Source organism: Felis catus, chromosome D1 (assembly GCF_018350175.1).
Source record: "Felis catus isolate Fca126 chromosome D1, F.catus_Fca126_mat1.0, whole genome shotgun sequence".
Classification (NCBI taxonomy): domain Eukaryota; kingdom Metazoa; phylum Chordata; class Mammalia; order Carnivora; family Felidae; genus Felis; species Felis catus.
In genome coordinates, this window is record NC_058377.1 from 112,601,934 (window position 1) to 112,624,494 (window position 22,561).

At 48.2% G+C, this 22,561-nt stretch overlaps 1 protein-coding gene across 17 annotated transcripts in view; it reads right to left on the reverse strand.

Moving 5' to 3' along the window:
- The window catches only part of SHANK2 (SH3 and multiple ankyrin repeat domains 2), a 497,685-nt gene that overhangs the window by 468,446 nt on the left and 6,678 nt on the right, over positions 1-22,561 (reverse strand). For 15 of the 17 annotated variants that reach the window (XM_023238944.2, XM_023238943.2, XM_023238942.2 and 12 more), the window contains exon 2: positions 2,466-2,566. The exons of 1 other annotated variant lie outside the window; for it this stretch is intronic. The gene's annotated coding sequence lies outside the window, so the exon portion shown is untranslated. Of the gene's footprint in view, positions 1-2,465; positions 2,567-11,414; positions 11,761-22,561 lie in introns of those variants that run through there. One more of the 17 variants, XM_045039687.1, reaches the window with a different exon arrangement.

The window sequence follows — 22,561 nt, forward strand, 5'->3', positions numbered from 1 at the left end:
GGCTACTAACCAAACCGCCACTCGAGGGTACTTTCCCGCTTTTTTCTGAGAGGCGGCAGGAGGGGATGGCGGCAAAGAGTCTGAAACACCCACAGTCCATGCAGGTTCATCGCGTGACACACGGCCCCACGCAGGCGCCGGGGCGTGGGGGGTACGAGGGGCCGTACGTGATGAACGGAGGCCCTTAGGACAGCAGGAGGCCGCTGAGGGGCAGGGTCCCTTGCCGGACGGGCACCTGCGAAGGAGGAAAAGGAGCCCAGGTAAACCTCGGCCTGACGGAGGACTCTGCCTCCGCTCTGCCACCGGCCCGGGCCCCAGCACTGCCCACAGAAGAGCCACGTCGCGGCGACGGAAGGCCCTCCGCATCCACAACACGAGGACCTCCATCCATCCCCCAGCCGAGGGGCCCCGTGAAGCTCTTCCTGGGCTAGTCTCCCAGGGAGCAGCCACCCCCGTATCCTCCAGGCGGCCAACTGTTGCCGTAGATTCACTCCTAGCCCTCGTGTGGGGCCCAGACCGGCTCCTCCTTTCCCCCTTCCCCTTGTTTGGCAATGCCCACCATCGCAGGGGTGGCTGCTCTGAGATCGAGTGTTCCCCACCAACGGGGAGCCGATGCACGTTCCCGATGGAGAGACTCGAGGCCCAACCCTGACCAAGGATCTCCAGAGAAATTTCCGCAGCACAGCCCCCGGGATAGGGACGGGACGGGCCAGAGCTCCAATCAACCGGCCAGTGTCCTCCCGTCGTGAAGAAACCCAGAAGTCAGAGGGCCTTGGTGCGAGCTGGAGCTCAGGGACGTTGGGTCATGAATGGACGGCGGGCCCGAGGCAGACGCCCCCAAAGGCAACAACAACGAAGGAGCAGGAACTGGGTGCAGGCCGGGGTTCAGAGCCCGACAAGGGAACAGTACCGGACAGCGGCTGGAGACAGGAGGATCCCGGCCCTGCCCACTCAGTCAGGACAGCCGGGGCTGGCACGGTCCCCCACGGAGCCCCCCACCACCCCTTGCCAGGAGAACGCCCATCTTCGCCGGCGGAGGGGCGGGACGCAGCTCGGAGCAGCGGAGGGACGCCGCGGAAGGGCCTGGACAGGGGAAGAGGAGGGTCCAACTGGGTTTCAGGCAGGGCTGGGAGGAAGGGAGCTTGAGGCGCCCCCCAAAGCCGACGGCGACCAGGACCAGGGCGGGACAGCGGCTCCTACGCTCTGCCCTCGCCTGCTCTATTCATATCCCCGGGACACGCGTTCTCACCAGGGTCTCAGGGGGCCAAACAGATCCTCGGGTTTTTAAGTATAAGGTGCAGATACAAAGAGACACACGAACAGATACGCAGCATTTCCCAGCACGAACAATTCATTGGGGTGGACAATTAGGAAAAAAGATATCAAAAACATCTTCTTGGACAGATAAGTAAAAAAGGTAAGTCTGAGGGGCTCCTGGGTGGCTGAGTCGGTGAAGCGACCCATCTTGACTTCGGCTCAGCTCATGACCTAGAGGTTTGTGGGATTGAGCCCCACATCGGGCTCCTCGCCGACCACGTGGAGCCTGCTTGGCATTGTCTCTCCCTCTCCCTGCCCCTCCCATGCTCGTGCTCTCCGTCTCTCTCTCAAATAAATAAGTAAATGTTAAAAACAACAACAACAACAAAAGATAAGTTTGAGAAACATTGTTCAAAGGGATTTGGACCTCCACACTTTCCTTGATGGTCGCCTGTGACAGGGCCAGGGGAGAGGATACAGTGTGTGCTCAGCCTGAGCTGAATTAAGCCGCCCGATGGCCCCGTGGCTGAGAGCGAGGTATGCTGGGTGCCACATCCTCCCCTGAGCATGACAACAACCTCAAAAGGTGAAGTCGGTCAAGGTGAGATCCACACTCAGGCAGCACTCAGCGAGTGCCCACCACCCTTTAACCACATGCTGCCCGTGAAACAATGCCGACGGAGCACACAGTAGGTGCTCAGTAAAACGGACACTGGGCTCTAGACAATGGGCTCAGCGCATGTCTTGACTCTGCAGCACCGAGGTCACGGGCTTCCCTCCACTGTTCCCTGCCCCCAAGCACAAACGGGTGTCCCCGTGACCATCCAAAAATGGTACAGGGACACTCAGAGCACCTCTCTTGTCCTCCATCAACCCTTAGCCACACTGGCTGGGTCCAGAACGGGCACGGCAGCTCGGACATCGCAGAGCAGACAGGAAAAGGCAGAGCTGGGGCCCCAAGCGATGGTCCTGGTAAGTCCCCTCGAGGTCACATCAGCAGGGGACCAGGGAGCAGCTTTGTTTCTCCAGGGTTGAGGACAACTCCAGCCACCCTCTCCCCCCACCCAGCCTAACACAAAACCAAGAGCCTGACGATAAGAAACTGACCATCCTCTGGCCACAGTGCAAAAGGGGTGAGGCAGACCACATCAGGACGGTGGCGACCAGCTTGCAGGTGAAAAAGACAAGGAGCAAACGCGCTAACTCACCAGAGGCGCTGGCAGACTGGGCCCTGCAGAAAAGCTTCTTAGGACAGGAACCGTCTGTGCTCCGGTGAGCCGCGGCACGGAGACTGGAGGGACTTTCAGAGCTGGGAGAGACAAGAAGACCAGGACACGGTCAGGCAGATGCTGTCAAGGGGCAGAATGTGAAATCTCCAAGCGGATCCTGGCGTCTCTGAGCTAAAAACCAGGGGCTGCACCTCTGCCTCAACCAAGACGGTACAGGTGTGCCTTTCCCCATCTCTCCCACATGGTGCAATTAAAAACCAGGATGTTGTACAGAAGACACACACAAGACTCCTGAAGGGGGAGAGAAGGAGGAAGATTGGCAAGGGACTAGAGACCTCGAGGAACGGCACGGTGGGCAGTTCTCTAGGCTGGGTTTTGGCTCGTCCAGCCCAGACGTGGAGCTAAAGAAGTCAGAGACTCAGACGTTCAGAAGAAGCAGACAAAAAGCCACCACGGATGATTGTTCTCTGTAGCCAAGGGACCAGGAATGTGGCAGCCTAACGAGACAAGGTGTTTACACAATGACCACTCTCCTGCAGCCAGACACCAGAGAAAAAAATGGCACCCACCCGGACCCGCCGCAGCAAAGGTCGAGTAGGGAGCTGAGACTTCCAGCCTGCGTCGCTGTAATAGGCACCCCAACCCCCCACTGGGTGGTGTCAAAGAAGCCTAAGTAAGAGCTGGGACTTTTTTCCCCACCAGGTGGTAATGAATCCTCCTCTCACTCCATGGCATTAGTGTGGGCAACGTGGGGAGACTGGGTTTCCACACCCACTCGGCAGTAACAAGGCACCCCCCCCCCCTCACCCCACTGAGTTGGTGTCACGAAAGAGCTAATGGAAAGTCAGGACTTTCTCCATCACCACCAGAAATGAGGTCACCCTGCCACGGCATTGGTGGGGACCACATAAGGAGCAGGAGCGCCCAACCCCACCAGCAATAACAAAGAACTTCCCCACTGGAGTGTCAACAGAGGCCAAACTGTTGATGAGACTGCTATGTCCACCTGGCAGCAATGGGACAGCACCCTCTCCTCCCTTGAGAGAGCAGTGTCAAAGAACACCAGCTGAAACTGAGGTTTACAAGGATCCAGAGTCTCACCAGATAATATGAGAACATACTCATCTCCACCGAAAATCACCCATCATCCCAAGAACCAGGAAGATCTCAAATGGGAAAAGGACAACCCATGGCAGCTGACACAGGGGTGACAAAGATGTTAGAATTATCTGACAAAGAGTTTAAAGCAGTCCCGATAAGAATAAACAATTAGGAACGTGCTGGAAACAGATGAAAAAACTGGAAGCTTCATTAAAAAAAAAACATAAAATCTGAACAAAGAAACAAAAAAGAGCCAAGTCAAAATGTTGGAACTGAAAAGTGCGGTCATTGAAATAAGCAGCTCACTGGACGGACTCAACAGCAGAATGGAGGGGACAGAAATAACTGGAAGACAGACCAACAAAAATTACCTAAGCTGCACGGCAGAGAGAAAACACACTAAAAATGAAACAGAGCCTCAGGGACCAGTGTGCCTCTAACCTCATCAGAGACCCAGAAAGAGAGAAGAATGGGGAGGTCCAAAAAAGTACTCAACAATATAACAGAAGAAAACATCCCAGATTTGGCAAGAGACATAAACCTACAGATTCAAGAAGCTTAACAGGTCCCAAATAGAATAAACCCAAGGAAATTCACACCAAGATGAATCATAATTAAACTTCTGAAGACTAATAACAAAGAAAAATCTTGAAAGCAGGCAGAGAAAACTGATACTTTATTTAGAGTAGGGAAACAACTACAGTAATAGTGTATTTCTCATCAGAAACTATGGATGACACACAAAATTTTTGGAGTAACGAATGAAAAGAACTATGAATCTAGAACTCTATATCCAGCAAAAATATCCTATAAGAAAAAAGAAAAATCAATACATTCTTGGTCGAAAGGAAACCAAGAGAATTTTCCATCAATACACCTATCCTAAAAGAATGGCTGAAGAAAGCTCTTTAAACAGAAAGGAAACAATAAAAGAAGGAATTTTGGAACACTGGGAAGGAAAAAAGAACACAGTACGGGAAAATAGGGGTAAATAAAATTGGCTTATCTTCTCCCCTCAAATTTTCTAAATTATGTTTAACAATTGAAGCAAAAATTATAATGCAATCTGATTTGGTTCTAAATGCACGTAGAGAAAATATTCAAGACATTTATATTATTATAAGTGGGGGAGGGTGAAGACATAAAAGGAAGTAAGGTTCATATATTTCACTCAAACTGATATCACAGTAGATGGTGGTAAAATTATACATATAAAATATAATGCCTAATCACTTAGAAAGCTAAGCAACCCCCAAAAACAATTATAGATAAATCCAACTGAAATGCTAAAAATATTCAAATAACCCACAAGAAGGCAGAAAAATGATAACAGATATGAAAAACAGAACAAACATAAAACAAAAAACAAAACGGCAGATGTAAGCCTTAACATAACAATAATTGCATTAAAAGTAAATGTCAAAATATACCAGTTAAATGGCAGAGATTGGCCAAATGGACTAGATTTTATTTTTTTTTATTTGAACTTAAAAGATTTTAAAAGACCCAATTATATGAGGTCTACAAAAATTCTCTTTAAATAGTGACATAATTGGAATGAAAAAAAAAAAAGACATACGAACATTAACCACAGGAAGGTACACATAGCTATATTAATATTAGATAAAGTAGACTTGGAACAAAAAACTACCAGAAAGGAACACTATAATTGACAAAAGGTCAATCCACCAAAAAGTATAGCAACCTCAAATGTATACGCACCAAACAACAGAGGAGAAAAATATATAAAGCAAAAACGTATAGAACTGAAAAGAAAAAGAGACAATTTCAGTTAGAGACTTTGATACTCCCATCTCAACAACTGATAGAATTTAACTAGACAGAAAAGTCAGCAAGGAAGTGGAAGAGCTCAACAGATTGTGAGTGATATTCATGGAACATGCCATTCAATAACAACAGAATATACACTCTTTCAAGTGCTCCTGGAATATATACCAAGATAGATCATATCTAGGGCCACAAAACAACTGCAACAAATTTAAAAGTGAAATCATACATAGTGTGTTCTCTGACCACAACAGATGCAAATTAGAAATCCGTAACTGAAAGGTGACAGAAGTCTCCAATATTTTTAAATTAAAACAGCACACTTCTAAACAACCCATGCGTCAAAGGAAGTTTCAAAGGAAACGTTTTTAATACATGGAATTGAATGAAACAAAAAATAAAATAAAACAAAATAAAATAAAATAAAATAAAATAAAATAAAATAAAATAAAACAAAACATTCCAAATTCTGTGAGACACAGCTAAAGCAATAAGACAAATTTAAAGCACTAAATGCATACATTAGGAAAGAAATAATAATCTCAAATTCTAAGTTCCCATCTCAAGAAGTGAATAAAAGGAGAGGAAAATAAATCCAAAGCAAGCAAAAGAAGGAAACAATAATCATAAAAGTGGGGGGAAAATAAAACTGAAAAGAGGAAAACAGTAGAGGAAATCAATAAAACAATGAGCTAGTTCTTTGTAAAAGTCAATAAAATTGACAAAACTAGCAAGACTGACAAATTAAAAAACAGAGACACTCATTACCAGTACCAGAAATAAAATGGAAGATATCATTATGGTCCCTGCAGCAGTCTTTATTATCAAAAAGATAATAAAGGAGTATATAAATAGCTCTACACACATAAATTTGACAATCCAAAATAAACCAATTCTTCAAGAAATACAACCTATCTCAACTCATCCAAAATGAAGTAAGTAATCTGACTAGCCCTTGTAACTATTAAGAAAATTGAATTCATAATTTTAAAGCTCCCAGTTTCGGAAAAAACGATATATCTCCAAATGGTTTCACTGGAGAATTCTGTGAGTGTTTAAAGAAGAATTAGGGGCACCTGGGTGGCTCAGTCGGTTAAGCGTCCGACTTCAGCCAGGTCACGATCTCACGGTCCGTGAGTTCGAGCCCCGTGTCAGGCTCTGGGCTGATGGCTCGGAGCCTGGAGCCCGTTTCCGATTCTGTGTCTCCCTCTCTCTCTGCCCCTCCCCGTTCATGCTCTGTCTCTCTCTGTCTCAAAAATAAATAAACGTTAAAAAAAAATAAAGAAGAATTAATACCAATTCTACACATTCTCTTGCAGAAAATAGAATAGGAAGGAATAATTCCCAATATATTTTATGGAACAAGTATTATTACCCTGATACCAAAACCATATAAAGAGAGCACAAAAAAGAAAACCATAGGTTAATATCCCTCATGAATATCAACGTTAAAATCTCAAACAAAATTTTATCAAAGAGAATTCAGCAGTATATGAAAAGAATTATATCCCATGACCAACTGGGATTTACTGCAAGAATTTAAGGCTGGTTCAATTTTTTTCTTTTTAATCAGTCTGTATAATACACTATGTATCAACAGGTTAAGGAAGAAAAATCATAGAATCATGTGAATGAATGCAGAAAAAAACATTTGACAAAATCCAATATTCATCTATGACAAAAACTCTCCCCCAAAATAGGAGGAGGGGAACTTCCTAACTTGATAAAGCACAATCTGCAAAAGTCCACCAACTGACATTATTCCAAACAGAAAAAACTAAATGCTTTCCCTCTGTGCTCAGCAACCAAGCAAGGAAGTCTTCTATCATTACTCTTATCGAACCTAGTGACAGACATTCTATAAAGTTCAATAAGACAAGAAAGAAAATGAAAAGCAAACGGATTGAGAAGAAAGAATTAAAACTGTCCCCATCTGCAGATGACAGGACTGGAGAAAATCCCAAGGAATCTACAAACAAAAACCTCCTAGAAATAATGAATGAGTTGAATAAAGTCATAAGATAGAAGAAAGTCAACATATAAAAGTCAATTGTATTCCCATATGCTAGCTGTAGACACCAAAATTTAAAATACAACACTGTCTATAACTGCTCAAAACTAATGAAATACTGAGGTGTAAATCTAACAAAACAGGTACAAGACTTGTGTGCTAAAATCTACACAACACTGGGGAAAGAAATCGGAGGAGATCTGCAGAAGTGGAGAACATACTACGTTCATGGATTGGAAAACTCAACATAGTCAAGATGTCACTCTTCCCAAATCAACATATGGGTTGAATGCAATTCCAACCAAATTCTCAGCATGTTGTAGAAACAGACAGTATTATCCTAAAATACATGGAAAGGCAAAGGAACTAGAATAACCAAAACAAACTTGAAAAAGAATAAAGTGAGAGAAGTCCGTCTACCCAATTTCAAGACTTACTCTGCAGGGACAGTGATCAGACGGTGTGGTTCTGGTGGAGGGATGGGCACACAGATCAACAGGACTCAACAGAGAGCCCAGAAACAGGCCCACAAACATGGCCAGCTGGTTCAGGACCAAGGTAAATAGCAATGAATAAGCAAAATAATCACCATAACCTTAGTTATACAAAAATGAACTCAAAATGGATCATGGACATAAATGCAAAACATGAAACTATCAAGCTTTCAGAAAAACAACACTTTCTCATAGGAGAAAAATCTTCAGGATCTAGGACGAGGCAACAAGTTCTCAGACGGGACATCAGAAGCACAAGCCACACACAGAAAAATGGATGAACCGGACAAGCTTCTATCTGTCAGAGACCCATTACGCAGATGAAAATACAAATCACAGACTGGGAGGAAACGCTCACAACCTGCGTAGCTAACAAAGGACTAGAGTCTTTACTAGAAGGAACTCCCAAAATGTAATGGTAAAAAGCTAAGCAGTTCATTTAAAACATGAACAGAAGACATAAAGAGACACTTCGTGAGGAAGGAGAGCTAGACGTTGGATGACCACAGGGAAAGTCGCTTCAACGTCGTCACCACCGACGGGATGCACGTCACAGCAGTGAGTACCTGTCAAAATGGCTAAGATAAAAACCAGTAACACCAAATTCAGGTGATGCTTAAGAAACAGGGTCGCTTGCACGCTGCTGGTAGGGATGTCACACAGTGTGGCCTTTCAGGAAAAATGTAGCAGTTTCTTAAAAATCTAACTGTGCAACAACCCTGTGACCCAGAGTTTGCACTCAGGGCATTCATCCTATGGAAATGAAACACAAAACCCACACCCTAACATTTACGGCAGTTTTAGTCACAACAGCCAAACGCTGCCAACAACCCAGGCGTCCCTCAAAGGGCGAGCGGTCAACCATGCTGGTGCGAACATCCCACGGAACATCCCACGGTGCTTGCTCCTACTCAGCAAGAGGAGACACGTGGACACACACAACCGCCTCTACGGTTGTGCTGAGAGAGGAAAGTCCATCCCGAGAGGTGTGAGCTGTGTGAGTGCACTTTGCACACCTGTCAAAACAACAAAATGGCAGAGATGGAGAACAGAGCAGAGGTTGCGCGGGTGAGGAAGCTGGGGTGGCGAAGGCTCTGTGGCTACAAAGGGCTGCACAGGGGATGCTCGAGCTAACGGACATACTTCTATCCAGCCACCCCGCTGCCCATGTCCTGGTTGTAAGAAGGCAGTGCAGTTTTGCAGGATTTTGCCATTGGGGTGAGCTGAGTGAAGACTATAGGGGGTTAGAGGGGACCGACGATCTCTGCGTTATGTCTTCCAATTCCAATTAGTTAAAACTAAGAAGGTTTATTAGGAGCGCCTGGGGGGCTCAGCCGGTTGAGCGTCCGACTTCGGCTCAGGTCACGATCTCGCAGTTGGTGAGTTCGAGCCCCGCGTCGGGCTCTGTGCCGACAGCTCAGAGCGTGGAGCCTTTCTCACATTCTTTCTGTCTCTCTCTCTCTCTCTCTCTCTCTCTCTCTCTCTCTGCCCTTCCCCCACTTGCATTCTGTCTCTCTCTCAAAAATAAATAAACATTAAAATAAATAAAAACAAAAAGGTTTCTTACTTTTTTTTTAATGTTTACTTATTTTTGAGAGAGAGGGACAGACAGTGCAAGTGGGGAAGGGGCAGAGAGAGGGGGAGACACAGAATCTGAAGCAGGCTCCGGGCTGTGAGTTGTCAGCACAGAGCCCGATGTGGGGCGCAAACCCACAAACCGTGAGATCGTGACCTGAGCTGAAGTCGGACGCTTAACCAACTGAGCCACCCAGGTGCCCCAAAGGCTTCTTATTTTTTAAAGTCCATGTGGAAAACAAAACAAATAAAAAAGCAAGTTAAAGAGCATTACCCTGTGGCCCGGGGCACATCATTCCACTCCCGGGCTATACCTAACACTGACAAAAACCATATGTCCACACGAAAACTTGCACACCCGTGTTCACAGTGGTGCCATTTGTAATGGGCGAAAAGTGGAAACGGCACAATGCCCAGCAACGGATGAACGGGTGAGCCAGGTGTGGTCCATGCACGCGTTCACGGCTGAACACGGTTCAGCCAGGATAAGGCAGGAAGCACCAGCACCCGCCGCAGCATGGACGGCCCCTGAACACATGATGCTCAGCGAGAGCAGCCGGTCACAAATGACCCCGTGTCACAAGGTTCCAGTTACAGGAAGCGCTCAGAACGGGCAAATCCATGGAGACAGAAAGCAGCTTAGCGGTTTCGAGGGCTGGGGAGAGGAGGGGGGACGCCGGCTCGCTTTCAGGGGGATGAAAATGTCACAGAATAGATTTTGGTGATGGCCGTACAACCCTGTGACGATACCAAACAAAACAAAAGCACGCCACTGCATTGCACACTTTCGATGGGAATTGTACGGTCTCCGAAATACCTCCCAATAACACGCTGGAGAAAAGAAACCACTGACAGGGTTGCAGGAAATTTTAAAAGCCTTCATTTCAGAGCGATCCTCGCTGTGCCCCGCAGAGTAAGTAAATTATTGAACTATTTAAAAATGTTAGCCTTCTGCTGTCTGCGTCTATTTTTAGAAGTGCTCATCATTTCTAGGGAGATTGAAATCGTAATTGCAAGGCGTCCTGAAGGAGCCCTGCAGCCCCCTCCAAGGGAGATGGCTTGTGCAAAAAACAGGATGGGGCAGGAAGGTCGCCGTGGGCCGGGTGTCGCCCACACACACGGCTGCCACCCCCCCCCCCACGTCCACAAAGTGCTCCTGATTCTCCTGAGCCTCCAGCTCAGACAACAGGGCAGGTCACCCCGGCTTAGTAACGGTTACCCTGTAAAATTATTCAGGTGCAAAGTTAAAATATTAATTACACTGCACGGGGACCAGTCAGAGCGCGAAACCCAAGCTGGCAGGCTGGTGGTGTGCGTGTGATCCTCGCGATCCACGGGCAACAATAATGGAGTGGCGGGGAGGGACAACAGACGGCTACCACCAACCCGCACGGGGGTCCCCGAACCACCAACCTGGCATGGGGGTCCCCGAACCACAACATGCACAGGGCTCCCTGAACCACAAATCCACATGGGGTCACCCCCACAACACACACGGGGGTCCCTGAACCACCAACCCAGAATGGGGGTCTCTGAACCACAAACCCACAGGGGGTCACCCCCACAACATGCACGGGGGTCCCCGAACCACAAACTCACAGGGGGTCACCCCCACAACACGCACAGGGGGGTCCCTGAACCACCAACCCGGCATGGGGGTCCCCGAACCACAACATGCACAGGGCTCCCTGAATCACAAACGCACAGGGGGTAACCCCCACAACACGCACGGGGATCCCCGAACCACCAACCCGGCACGGGGGTTCCTTCTCGGGTACTCAGCCCTCCTCGCTGTAACTTCCACCCGGCAAAGTCCTCTCCCAAGGACCCTGGACTTGGTCATTCCGCTCACTTTGGACAAATCAGCAAGCACAAAGGACCACAGAAATTCGATGCAGGAGGCCATCACATCAGGGGACGCATGTGTCCAGACGCCGAAGAGAAGGCAACGCTCCGCACCTCGGCATCACCCTGGACGGACCGAGCACCGGGCCGGGCACACGCGAGTCAGATCCGCTCTGCCGCACGAGCCCTGGGCGTGCGAGTCCTCACAGCTGGTCCCTTCTCTCGACCACAAAATGAGTCATTTGCACCGTGGCTGTCTGAGTTCTAAAGGAGAGAAGGCGGCCGAGTATCGAAGCTGCTTTTAAAGCAACTGCAAACTCAGGGTGGACTTAGGGCCCGGACCGACAGACCAACAGGAGAGGAGAGAGAGCCCGAAACCAGTCCCCAAACAAGCTTGGGGGCTGCGCCCTTGACAAGAGGGAGGGACAAACCAATCAGGGGCTGGGGCGGGCCATTTTCTGGAGAAAGAGACAGATGGGGCCAATAGAAGAAAAGCAAATGAGGGCCACCTGGGTGGCTCAGTCCGTTGAGCGTCCGATTTAGGCTCAGGGCATGATCTCACGGTCCGTGGGTTCGAGCCCCGCGTTGGGCTCTATGCTGACAGCTCGGAGCCTGGAGCCTGCTTCGGATTCTGTCTCCCTGTCCCTCTGCCCCTCACCCACTCAGGCTCTGTCTCTGTCTCTCTCCAAAATGAATAAACATTAAAAAAAAAGAAAATGGAATCCAGGAAATTCAGGCTCGGAAAGCCGAGTGGCCCGTGAACCAGGAGATATTCAGTGGAGCGAAGGAAATGCAAAGGAACAGGGTGCCTGTTCCCGCCCATCGGGTGGGCATCAGCGAGACGGCACCAGGGTCAAGTCTCCGTGAGGACTGGACGGCTCTCACACTGTGACGATGGCACTGCAGCTGGGCACAGCCCCCGTGGAGAGCAATCCGAGAAGGCGGGACCCGTGTACCCCAGGCCACAGAGGCCAACACCTGTCCCCTAAGGACAGACCCTAAGAAAGAGCCGTCCTGGCCAAGGACGTTCTCTGCAGCACAGCCTGAAAAGGCAAACGGCAAACAGCCTGGAGTCCCCAGGAGAAGACCAGAGACCTGGGGTCTGCCGTCTCACGAAATACGACACAGCCGCTAAAATGTGCAAACTAGAGCGACGTGATGAGGTGGGATTTTTTTTTTTCAAGTAGCTATGAATCCCGATGCCACCAAGACAAAGCTTCCAGGGAGCAGACAGTGCCTTAGCCCGCCTCCCCCCGTCCCCCACCCCACACGGGTGCTCGGGTCCCCCTGGACGAGCTAACATGTCCCAGTGTTGGCGAGATAAGTAAACAACACATTGCTCAACCAGCCGGTGTTTCGGGTCATGAGGCAACCAGAGAGCAGCCGATTAGTTAATGAGCTACATTCTTTGGGAGACGTTCTTTCCCCTTCTCTGTGTGACACAGGCCTCGGTCCTGCCCTAAACTGGACTGAACCCACAAAACAGAGACACCAGGCTCCCAGGGAGAAGCACCTTTCCATCTCGGGAACACGGCGAGCGTACTGCACAATTTCCCCAACATACGGGGTCACCCCTGCTCTGTCCCCAGACCTCAGAAGAAAGGTGGGCCCCTTTCCACTGGGTGGGCAAGCCGGCAGGAGAGTCTCAGCTTTGGAATCCCGAGACCAGGTGGGCTTTGGGTTGGTCACTGCTTTAAAACGTGCTTTTTGAAAACAGGGACTTGAACAGGAACCTTCACACCCATGGTCACAGCAGCGTCATTCACGACGGCCAAAAGGTGGGAGCACCCAAGTGTCCATCCACAGAGAAATGGGAAAACAGGGCGTGGTCCATCCACGCAATGGAGTAATATTCAGCCCTGACAAGGGTGACACCTGCCACAACGTGGTTGGACCCGGGGGACGTGATGTTCAGTGAAACAGACCAGACACACAAGGACAGACACTGTGTGACCCACCCACACGAGGTCCCTGGAGTCTCCAGATTCCCGGAGCCAGAAGGGTGGACGGTGGGCGCCGGGGCTGGGGGAGGAGGTGGGCATCCATGTTTTACGGGAACAGGTTCCATTTGGAAAGATGGAAAGTTCTGGAGACACATGGTGGGGAGGGCTGCACAACAGCGTGAATGTGCTTAGAGCCAACGAGCTGCAACTTAAAACGATGGTCACGATGGTAAAATTTATGTTATGTATACGTCACCACCACTCACAAAGCATTAAATGCACAATCGTGTTTTCACGTCAATCTCTGTTAAATTCTCACAGGACTTGCCATGTCCTGATTCCCCCCATCTCCCTCCAGTCTTTGCCCAAGTGCCACCTTCTCAGGGAGGCCCGCCCTGACTGCCCTACTGAAGACTGCAACCATCCCTCTCGCAGCCCCCTAAGCAAGGTCTCCTTTTCTCCGAGACGGCCTAGAGGCTCCTATATTATCTCCCTCACTCAGTGTTTGTTTCCCCTGGCTCGAATGCTGGCCGTCCAGGGCAGGAATAGGTGTCTCTGGTTTACTGTTTTATCCCAAGAGTCTAGCTAGAACCATCAGACATGTTTAGGAGACGCTCCATCCCAGGACAGCAGAACCCACGTTCTTCTCAAGCGCGCACGGAACGCTGTCCGGGATGGGTCACGTGCTAAGCCATAAAAGAGCCTCCATAAACGCAACAAGGATTCAGTCATGCAAAGGATGTTCTCTGACCACCACCGAATGAAATTGTAAGTCGATAAGAGAAAAAAAAATAGAAATTTATGAATATGTGGAAATTGAACACCACCTGTCTAAATGACCAACGGGTCAGAAAATAAATCAGAGGGAAACTGGAAAATACTAAGAAGAAAGAAAAAGAAGCCAGGAAAATTTTGAAATGAGTGGAAAAGACCAAATATATCAAAACTTGTGAGACGCAGCAAAAACAGTCCTCAGAAGGAGAGTTTCAGTTGTAAATGTCTATGATAAAAAGAACAAAGATCTCAACTCAATAACCTATCCTCCCCCCTGTGGAAAAAGCGCATAAACTAAAGCCAAGTGATCTGAGGGAGGAAAGAATAAAAAAGCGCAAAATGAATGTAAAAAGGAAGAGAAAAATCAATGAAACCAACAACGTGGCTCTTTGAAAAGATGGCTAAAATTGGCAAACTGTTAGCTAGACTGATCAAGAAAAAAGGCGGGGGTGGGGGGCAAACACTCAAATTAGCAGACTCAGAAATGAAAGAGAGCACATTTCTGCCAACCTCACAGAAATAAAAAGGACAATAAGGCAACACTATATACAACTGCACACAAAAATGGACAGATTTCAGTGAGACACAAAGTAACCAACATGACGCAGGAAGAAACAGAAGACTTGAAACATACCTACAACAAGTAGAGACTGTATTAAAACCTCGCACACACACACACACATACACACACACACACATAAAAAGCACCAGGCCCAGATGGCTTCACTGGTGAATTCCACCAAACATTGAAGGAAGAATTAAATATAGTTCATCACAAACATTTCCAAAAAGGTAGAAGATAACACTTTACAACTCATTTTATGAGGCCAATATTACCATGGCACCATCACAAGAAAACGATGAGCCAATATCTCTTATGCATATACATGAAAAGTGCTGAAAATACTAGCAAACTGAATCCAGCTGCAGATGAAAAGGATTATAAACTATGAGTAAATGGGATTGGTCCCGAGAATTGCCAAGTTGGCATACCATCCAAAAATCAATTCATGCAATGCACCATATTAACAGAAGAAAAGACAAAAAGGAGCTAATCATCTCAACAGATGCAGAAGAGGCACTTGGCAAAATCCAGCACTGCTTTGTGACAAAAACACTCAACAAACTAAGAATACAAGTGACCTTCCTCAACCTGATAAAGGGCACCTACAAGACACCCACGGCCAACACCGCACGTAATGGCGAAAGACTAGGTGCTTCCTCCTCAGATCAGAAGCAAGACACCAACGTCCTTTCTGGCTACTTCTACTCAACCTTCTGCTGGAGCTTCCAGGCAGGGCAATTAGACAAGACAATGAAATAAAGGCACCCAGGTTGGAGAAGAAGAAATAAAATTGTTGTTACCCACAGATGACATAAACTCGTGTGTAGAAAATCCTACAGAATCCACTAAAAAAGGAACAGGACAGGGACGTCCGCTCTCGCCACTGTTATTCAACATAGTGTTGGAAATCATAGCCTCGGCAATCAGACAACACAAAGGAATAAACAGCATCCAAATTGGCCAGAAGGAAGTCAAACTTTCAGATAACACAATACTCTGTATGGAACACCCGAAAGATTCCACCAAAAACCTGCTAGAACTGATCCATGAAATCAGCAAAGTCGCAGGATATAAAATCAATGCACAGAAGTCGGGTGCATTCCAATACACCAATAATGAGTCAACAGAAAGAGAAGTCAAGAAATCGATCCCATTTACAATTGCACCCAAAACCATAAAATACCAAGGAATAAACCTAAGGAGGTGAAAAATACACACCTGAAAACTATAGAAAGCTTATGAAAGAAATTGAAGAAGACACAAAAAAATGGAAAAAGATTCCATGCTCCTGGATTAGAAGAATATTGTGAAAATGTCAATACTACCCAAAACAATCCTTATCAAAATAACACCAGCATTCTTGAGAGCTAGAACAAACAATCCTAAAATTTGTATGGAACCACAAAGACCTCTTATAGACAAAGTAATGTTGAAAAAGAAACCCAAAGCTGGAGGCATCACAATCCCGGACTTTAAGATGTATTACAAAGCTGTAATCATCAAAACTGGCACAAAAACACACTCAGATCCATGGAAGAGAATAGAGAACCCAGAAATGGGCCCACAAATGTATGGCCAACTAATCTTTGACAAAGCAGGAAAGAATATCCAATGGAATAAAGACACTCTCTTCAGCAAGTGGTGCTGGGATAACTGGACAGCGACACGCAGAAGAATGAACCCGGACCCCTTTCTTACACCAGACACAAAAATAAACTCAAAATAGATGAAAGTCCTAAGTGTAAGACAGGAAGCCATCAAAATCCTCAAGAAGAAAGCAGGCGAAAACCTCTTTGACCTTGGACACAGCAACTTCTTCCTCAACACATCTCCGGAGGCAAGAGAAACAAAAGCAAAAATGAACTATTGGGACCTCAGCAAAGGAAACAATCAGCAAAACTAAAAGGCAACCAACTGAATGGGAGAAGATATTTGCAAACAACATATCAGATAAAGGATCAGTATCCAAAATCTATAAAGAACTTCTCAAACTCCACACCCAAAAAACAAATAATCCAGTGAAGAAACGGGCAAAAGACATGAATAGACACTTCTCCAAAGAAGACCTCCAGATGGCCAACCGACACATGAAAAGATGCTCCACATCACTCATCATCAGGAAAACACAAATCAAAACCACAGTGAGACACCACCTCACACCGGTCAGAACGGCTCACATGAGCAACTCGGGCAACGACAGATGTTGGCAAGGATGTGGAGAAGGAGGATCTCTTTTGCATTATTGGTGGGCATGCAAGCTGGTGCAGCCACTCTGGAAAACAGTATGGAGGTTCCTCAAAAAATTAAAAATAGAACTACCCTACAACCCAGCAATTGCACTACTAGGTACTTATTCAAGAGTTACAGGTGTGCTGTTTCGAAGGGACACATGCACCCCCATGTTTATAGCAGCACTATCAACAATAGCCAAAGTACGGAAAGAGCCCAAATGTCCATCGATGGATGAATGGATCAAGAAGATGTGGGATATATATACAATGGAGTACTACTCGGCAATCAAAAAGAATGAAATCTTGCATTTGCAACTACGTGCATGGAACTGGAGGGTATTATGCTAAGCGAAATTAGTCAGTCGGAGAAAGACAAATATCATATGACTTCACTCATACGAGGACTTTAAGACACAGAACACATGAACACAAGGGAAGGGAAGCAAAAATAATATAAAAACAGGGAGGGGGACAAAACATAAGAGACTCTTAAACATGGAGAACAAACGGAGGATTGCTGGAGGGGTTTGGGTGGGGGGAGGGGCTAAATGGGCAAGGGTTTTGGTGGGGGGAGGGGCCATTAAGGAAGACACTTGTTGGGAGGAACACTTGGGTGTTATACGTAGGGGATGAGTCACTAGAGCCTTCTCTTGAAATCATAGTTGCACTATATGCTAATTAACTTGGATGTAAATTTAAAAATAAATAAATGTGCATAATAAATACACATGTTTAATACAATCAAAAAAAAGAATCCACTAAAAAATGATTAGAACAAACATGATCGTCAAGATTACAGAATATATGATCGATATACAAAAAATGAATAGTATCTCTACAAACTAACAGCGAACTATTTGAAAATAAAGTTAAGAAAACAATTTCGCTTATGATGATATTAAAAAGGATGAAAGTCTTAGGCACAAATTTAACACAAGAAATGGAAAATTTGTACTCTGGAAACTAGAAAACATTTCTGAAAGAAACAAAAGACCTAACTGATTACCAAAACATCTAATGCTCATGGGTCAGAAGACTTCATATTGTTAAAATGGCAATACTTTCCGAAATGAGCTACAGACTCAACACGATCCCTGTCCAATCCCAGCTGGCTTCTTGGCAGAAGTTGATAAGCTGATCCTAAACTCATATAAAAATTCAAGGGACCCAGAATAGCCAAACCAATGTTGAAAAGGAAAAAAAAAAACACTAGGTTGGAGGACTCACCCTTCCTGATTTTTTTTTTTTTTAATTTATTTTTGGGACAGAGAGAGACAGAGCATGAACGGGGGAGGGGCAGAGAGAGAGGGAGACACAGAATCGGAAACAGGCTCCAGGCTCCGAGCCATCAGCCCAGAGCCTGACGCAGGGCTCGAACTCACGGACCGCGAGATCGTGACCTGGCTGAAGTCGGACGCTTAACCGACTGCGCCACCCAGGTGCCCCTCACCCTTCCTGATTTTAAAACTTACTACTGGGGGGTGGGAGGGTAGGGAGGGTGGGGGGTGGGTATTGAGGAGGGCACCTTTTAGGATGAGCACTGGGTGTTGTATGGAAACCAATTTGACAATAAATTTCATATCTTGAAAAAAAAAACTCACTACAAAGCAACAGTAAGCAACACGGTGTCGTACTGGAGTAAGAATGGATATATAGATCAAAGGAAGAGACTTGAAAGTCCAGAAATGCTGCCATGATTTTATGGCCAACTGATTTTCAACCAGAGTGCCCAGGCAATTCAATCGGAAAGTATCATCTTTTCAACAAATGGTCCTGGGACAGCTGGACATCCACATGCAAAAGAATGAAGTTGGACCCCTTCCTCACACCATATACCGAAATTAACTCAAAATGGATCATATGCCTAAATGCAAGAGTTAACAGTATGAAATTCTTAGGAGAAAACACCAACATACATCTTCAGGACCTCAGGTTAGGCAAATCCTTCCTAGACGCGGCACTAAAAGTTCACAAGTAACAAAAATAAAAACCAGATGGTCTCCGTCAAGATGCAAGATTTTCATACTTTATCTTTTTTTTTTTTAAGTTTATTTATTTGGAGAGAGACAGCAAGAGCGAGAACGGGGTAGCGGCCGAGAGAGAGGGGGAGAGAGAGAATCCCAAGCAGGTTCCATGCTGTCAGCGCAGAGCCCCACACGGGGCTCAATCTCATGAATCGCAAGATCATGACCTGAGCCGATATCAAGAGTGAGACACCGACCGACGGAGCCCCCCAGGCGCCCCAAAATTTTATACTTTAAAGTACGCTATCCACCAGAGAATGGGACAAATTATCATCAAGATGGCACTCGTACAACTTGATAATAAAAGGACTAAAAAAAAAAAATTAAAAAGTGAGCAAAGGTTTGGCATAGGCATGTCGCCAAGCAAGGTATACAAATGGCCAAGGAGCACGCAAGGCGCTCCCATCATCCGTCAGGAGAGAGACGCAACTTAAAAAAACAGCCGGATGCCACGTCACACCCTCCGGGGCGACCACGACCAAGAAGACAGGTAATAACAGGGACTGGTGAGGAGGTGTGGGCAAGGGGCACCCTCACCCACTGGTTGGAACGTAGAGCCGCCCACCCACTCTGGGACACAGTCTGGCAGGTCCCCGGAGGGGCAAGCATCAGGTTACGACGTGACCCGGTGTTCCCACTTCTGGGTAAACACCCGAGAGCAACGCACCCACAAGCCCACGCTCCTGTGCCGATTCGAAACGGCCAAAGTGCAGAAACCACCCGTCTGCCCGTCAGCTGCCCTCCGGGTAACACCACCATCGCAGCTGTGAGGGAAGAAGCAGGGAACACCCGCTCAAGACACGTTCGGCCCCCGGCACAGATTCCGCTGAAAAAGGTCCACCTGTTATTTAGAGTCGAGAGGAGCTGCTGAAATTTGCAAAGAGGGTATGAGGCCCGACACCCCGGCCCGGCCCAGGCCTGTTCAGCCACAAAGCACCGTAGGGTTTAAGCAGGAACAAACCAAGACCCAGAGCCAGAACTCAAGCCACGCTGAACCCCAACACACACAGGACCCAGGACCCAGTCCCCAGTTCTGCCTCCTCGAATGTCATAAATACGGGCAGGGGGCGCAGACAGACTCTCAGAGCCCTACTGCCCAGAGGGGCCAGGGGCGAAGGAGGGACAAAAGTTAGGCGCTCAGTTACTCAGTGACAAAGGCCCACTTCAGGGACTCATGGGTTCAGCAAGCATCCATCCCGGCTTGGGAGGAGTGGGGGCGGGATGGGGGCTGGGTGGGGGCAGGGGCCCCGTCTGCAGTGTGTTTCATCTCACTTTAAAAAGCTGCCTTTGCCGTCCCCACCTCACCTGTCCCAACACCAGGCAGAGCTGAGTAGGGAAGCCAAGTGTGAGACCCTCCCCCAGGCCCTGGAGAAAGTGCCCTTATCCACCATCACCCAGGGGCACCCCCCGGCCCCCCGTGCCTGGGCCTCCGCTGAAAACCTGGGCGTGAGTTCGGGCCCCACATCGGGCTCTGTGCTGACAGCCCGGAGCCTGGAGCCTGCTTCGGATTCTGTGTCTCCCTCTCTCTCTAGCCTTCCCCCACTCATTCTCTCTCTCTCTCTCAAAACTAATAAACATTAAAAATTTTTTAAGATAAAGGGCCTCACCCCATCAGACCCCGGCGGTGGATGGAGCCAGCTGCCTGCCTCCCCTGAGCCTGTGTCCCACTTCCCTAAACTCTGCGTCCTCGGGGGCCTGTTCCTCGGGGGAGGGGACCTCCCTGATGACCCTCTGCAGCCCCCAACGAAACGTCACAGATGCATCCTAAATGACAAGAAAAGGGACAGATGTTGCTGGAAACATCCACCCGACTACAGGGCAAAGCCAGCGTTCAAACCCACATCCCGTCCAGGTTGCGGGTGCCAGGCTTCTTCCAGAGGTCCCCGGTGTGCAGTCCAGGGGACCCCGGGGGTCCCCTGAGTCCGTTTCAGGCCTCTGTGAAGTCAAGCCGCGCTCACAGAAACACTAGGGCATAAGCTGTTTCCCCCTCACACGCCTCCCTGGTGTCCAGAGGGGTTTCCCACAAACCACACACATGCAGTGTGACAACAGGTTCGGTGCAGAGCAGACACAAGGACCCAGCTGTCCTGTGCTAAACCAGACACTGAAGGGCCTCTGCAAACGCGGGAGCCATGACCCGCTTCTCCCTGAAGTTTGTCCTGTTTTGGAAATAGCTGGTTTTCATAAAAACGTGATGGACATTCACATACATGGGTTTCTTATTGTCTTTTTGAGGCAGTGTTATGTAGGTATTTCTACTTCTCTTTTTAAGTTTCTAATGGGATGGGGCGCCTGGGTGGCTCGGTCGGTGAAGCGTCCGACTTCGGCTCAGGCCATGATCTCGCGGTTCGCAAGTTCGAGCCCTGCGTCGGGCTCGTGCTGACAGCTCAGAGCCTGGAACCTGCTTCGGATTCTGTGTCTCCCTCTCTCTCTGCTCCTCCCCTGTTCATGCTCTGTCTCCTTTTGTCTCAAAAATAAATAAACGTTAAAAAAAAAAAAAAGTTTCTAATGGGATAAATACCAGGAGCTACAAGGCACAGAAGCAAAAGGCTTCCTGGGGTCCTTAAAAACTCTTTAAGAGGGTGATGAGGGAGCGTGGGGCGGGCTGAGGGACCAAATACGGGCTGGCAACCACCACCACCCCCCCCCACCGTGGAATATGTGTTGTATTAAATGGTAATAAATGGCGTTTCCCTAGCAACAGCCAGCCCCTCAAGGTCCTGGAAACCTTGCTTCCAAAATTCCTTAGGGACTTACCCTATCCCTGACCTCCTGCCAACCTGAGGGGCTGTAATGAGTCACCCGTCCGGACCCCAGTGCAGCTCTCCCTGCCCACGGGTCCTGTCCCCGCACTTTAATAAAATCACCTTTTTGCACCAAAGATGTCTTCAAGATCTCTTTCTTGGCCATAGGCTCCGGACCCCAGGAGCCCCCCACCACCCCAAAACTTCATCACTTGGACCAAAAACATGAGAACCCCTGTGCCCTCGCCCATGTGTGGGCCCCCCATGGGGGAGGGCAGGGACAGGTGGCTGCCTGACGCAGGGTCCTGGCCCGGCCACGTGACCTTCCACGGTTAGGTAGACTCCATCTGCCTTGGGTGAGGTGGGGGTGTTACAAGTGTCCGTGGTCAGGGCCGTGGTGACGATGACGTCAGCACCTGGAAAAGCACTTAAGGACCCAAGTGCCCCCTCCACTCGCTACTGCGAGTGTTTTCGTGACAGACTCACCAAGATGGTCCACTGACAAAGAGACAGAGGGTGTCCCCACAATATACCCCCTTAACCCGGTCCCAGTGGGCGTCCATTCCCTGAAGCCCCGAGCAGCTGGCAGATCGGGGACAGGAGAGGATCCGTCCCGCGGGATGCTGACCCTGAGGCCGGGCCTGGGTGCAGCCAGTGGGCCGGCCCAAGTCTAAAGCCCTCGGAGTGAGGCCGAGAAAGAACAGGCCGGGGCCTGACCGGTCCAGGAAAGTCTAAAGCCATCACGGGTCGATGATGCAATGGTGATGCCTTCCAGCCAATCCGGCCTTTTCAAAAACATCCGGGGGGCTCACTCCACACCGGAGCCCCTACAGGACGCTGAGACCCAAGTCCCTTCCTGGGCACCGGTCTGCCTGGGGCCCTGCACAAAGTCAGGGCAAATGCCTGCAGCTGGGCAGGCCCCTGGCACAAGATGGTGGGAGCACAGAACACCATCAAAATCAAGAAGGAGAAAGACTGGG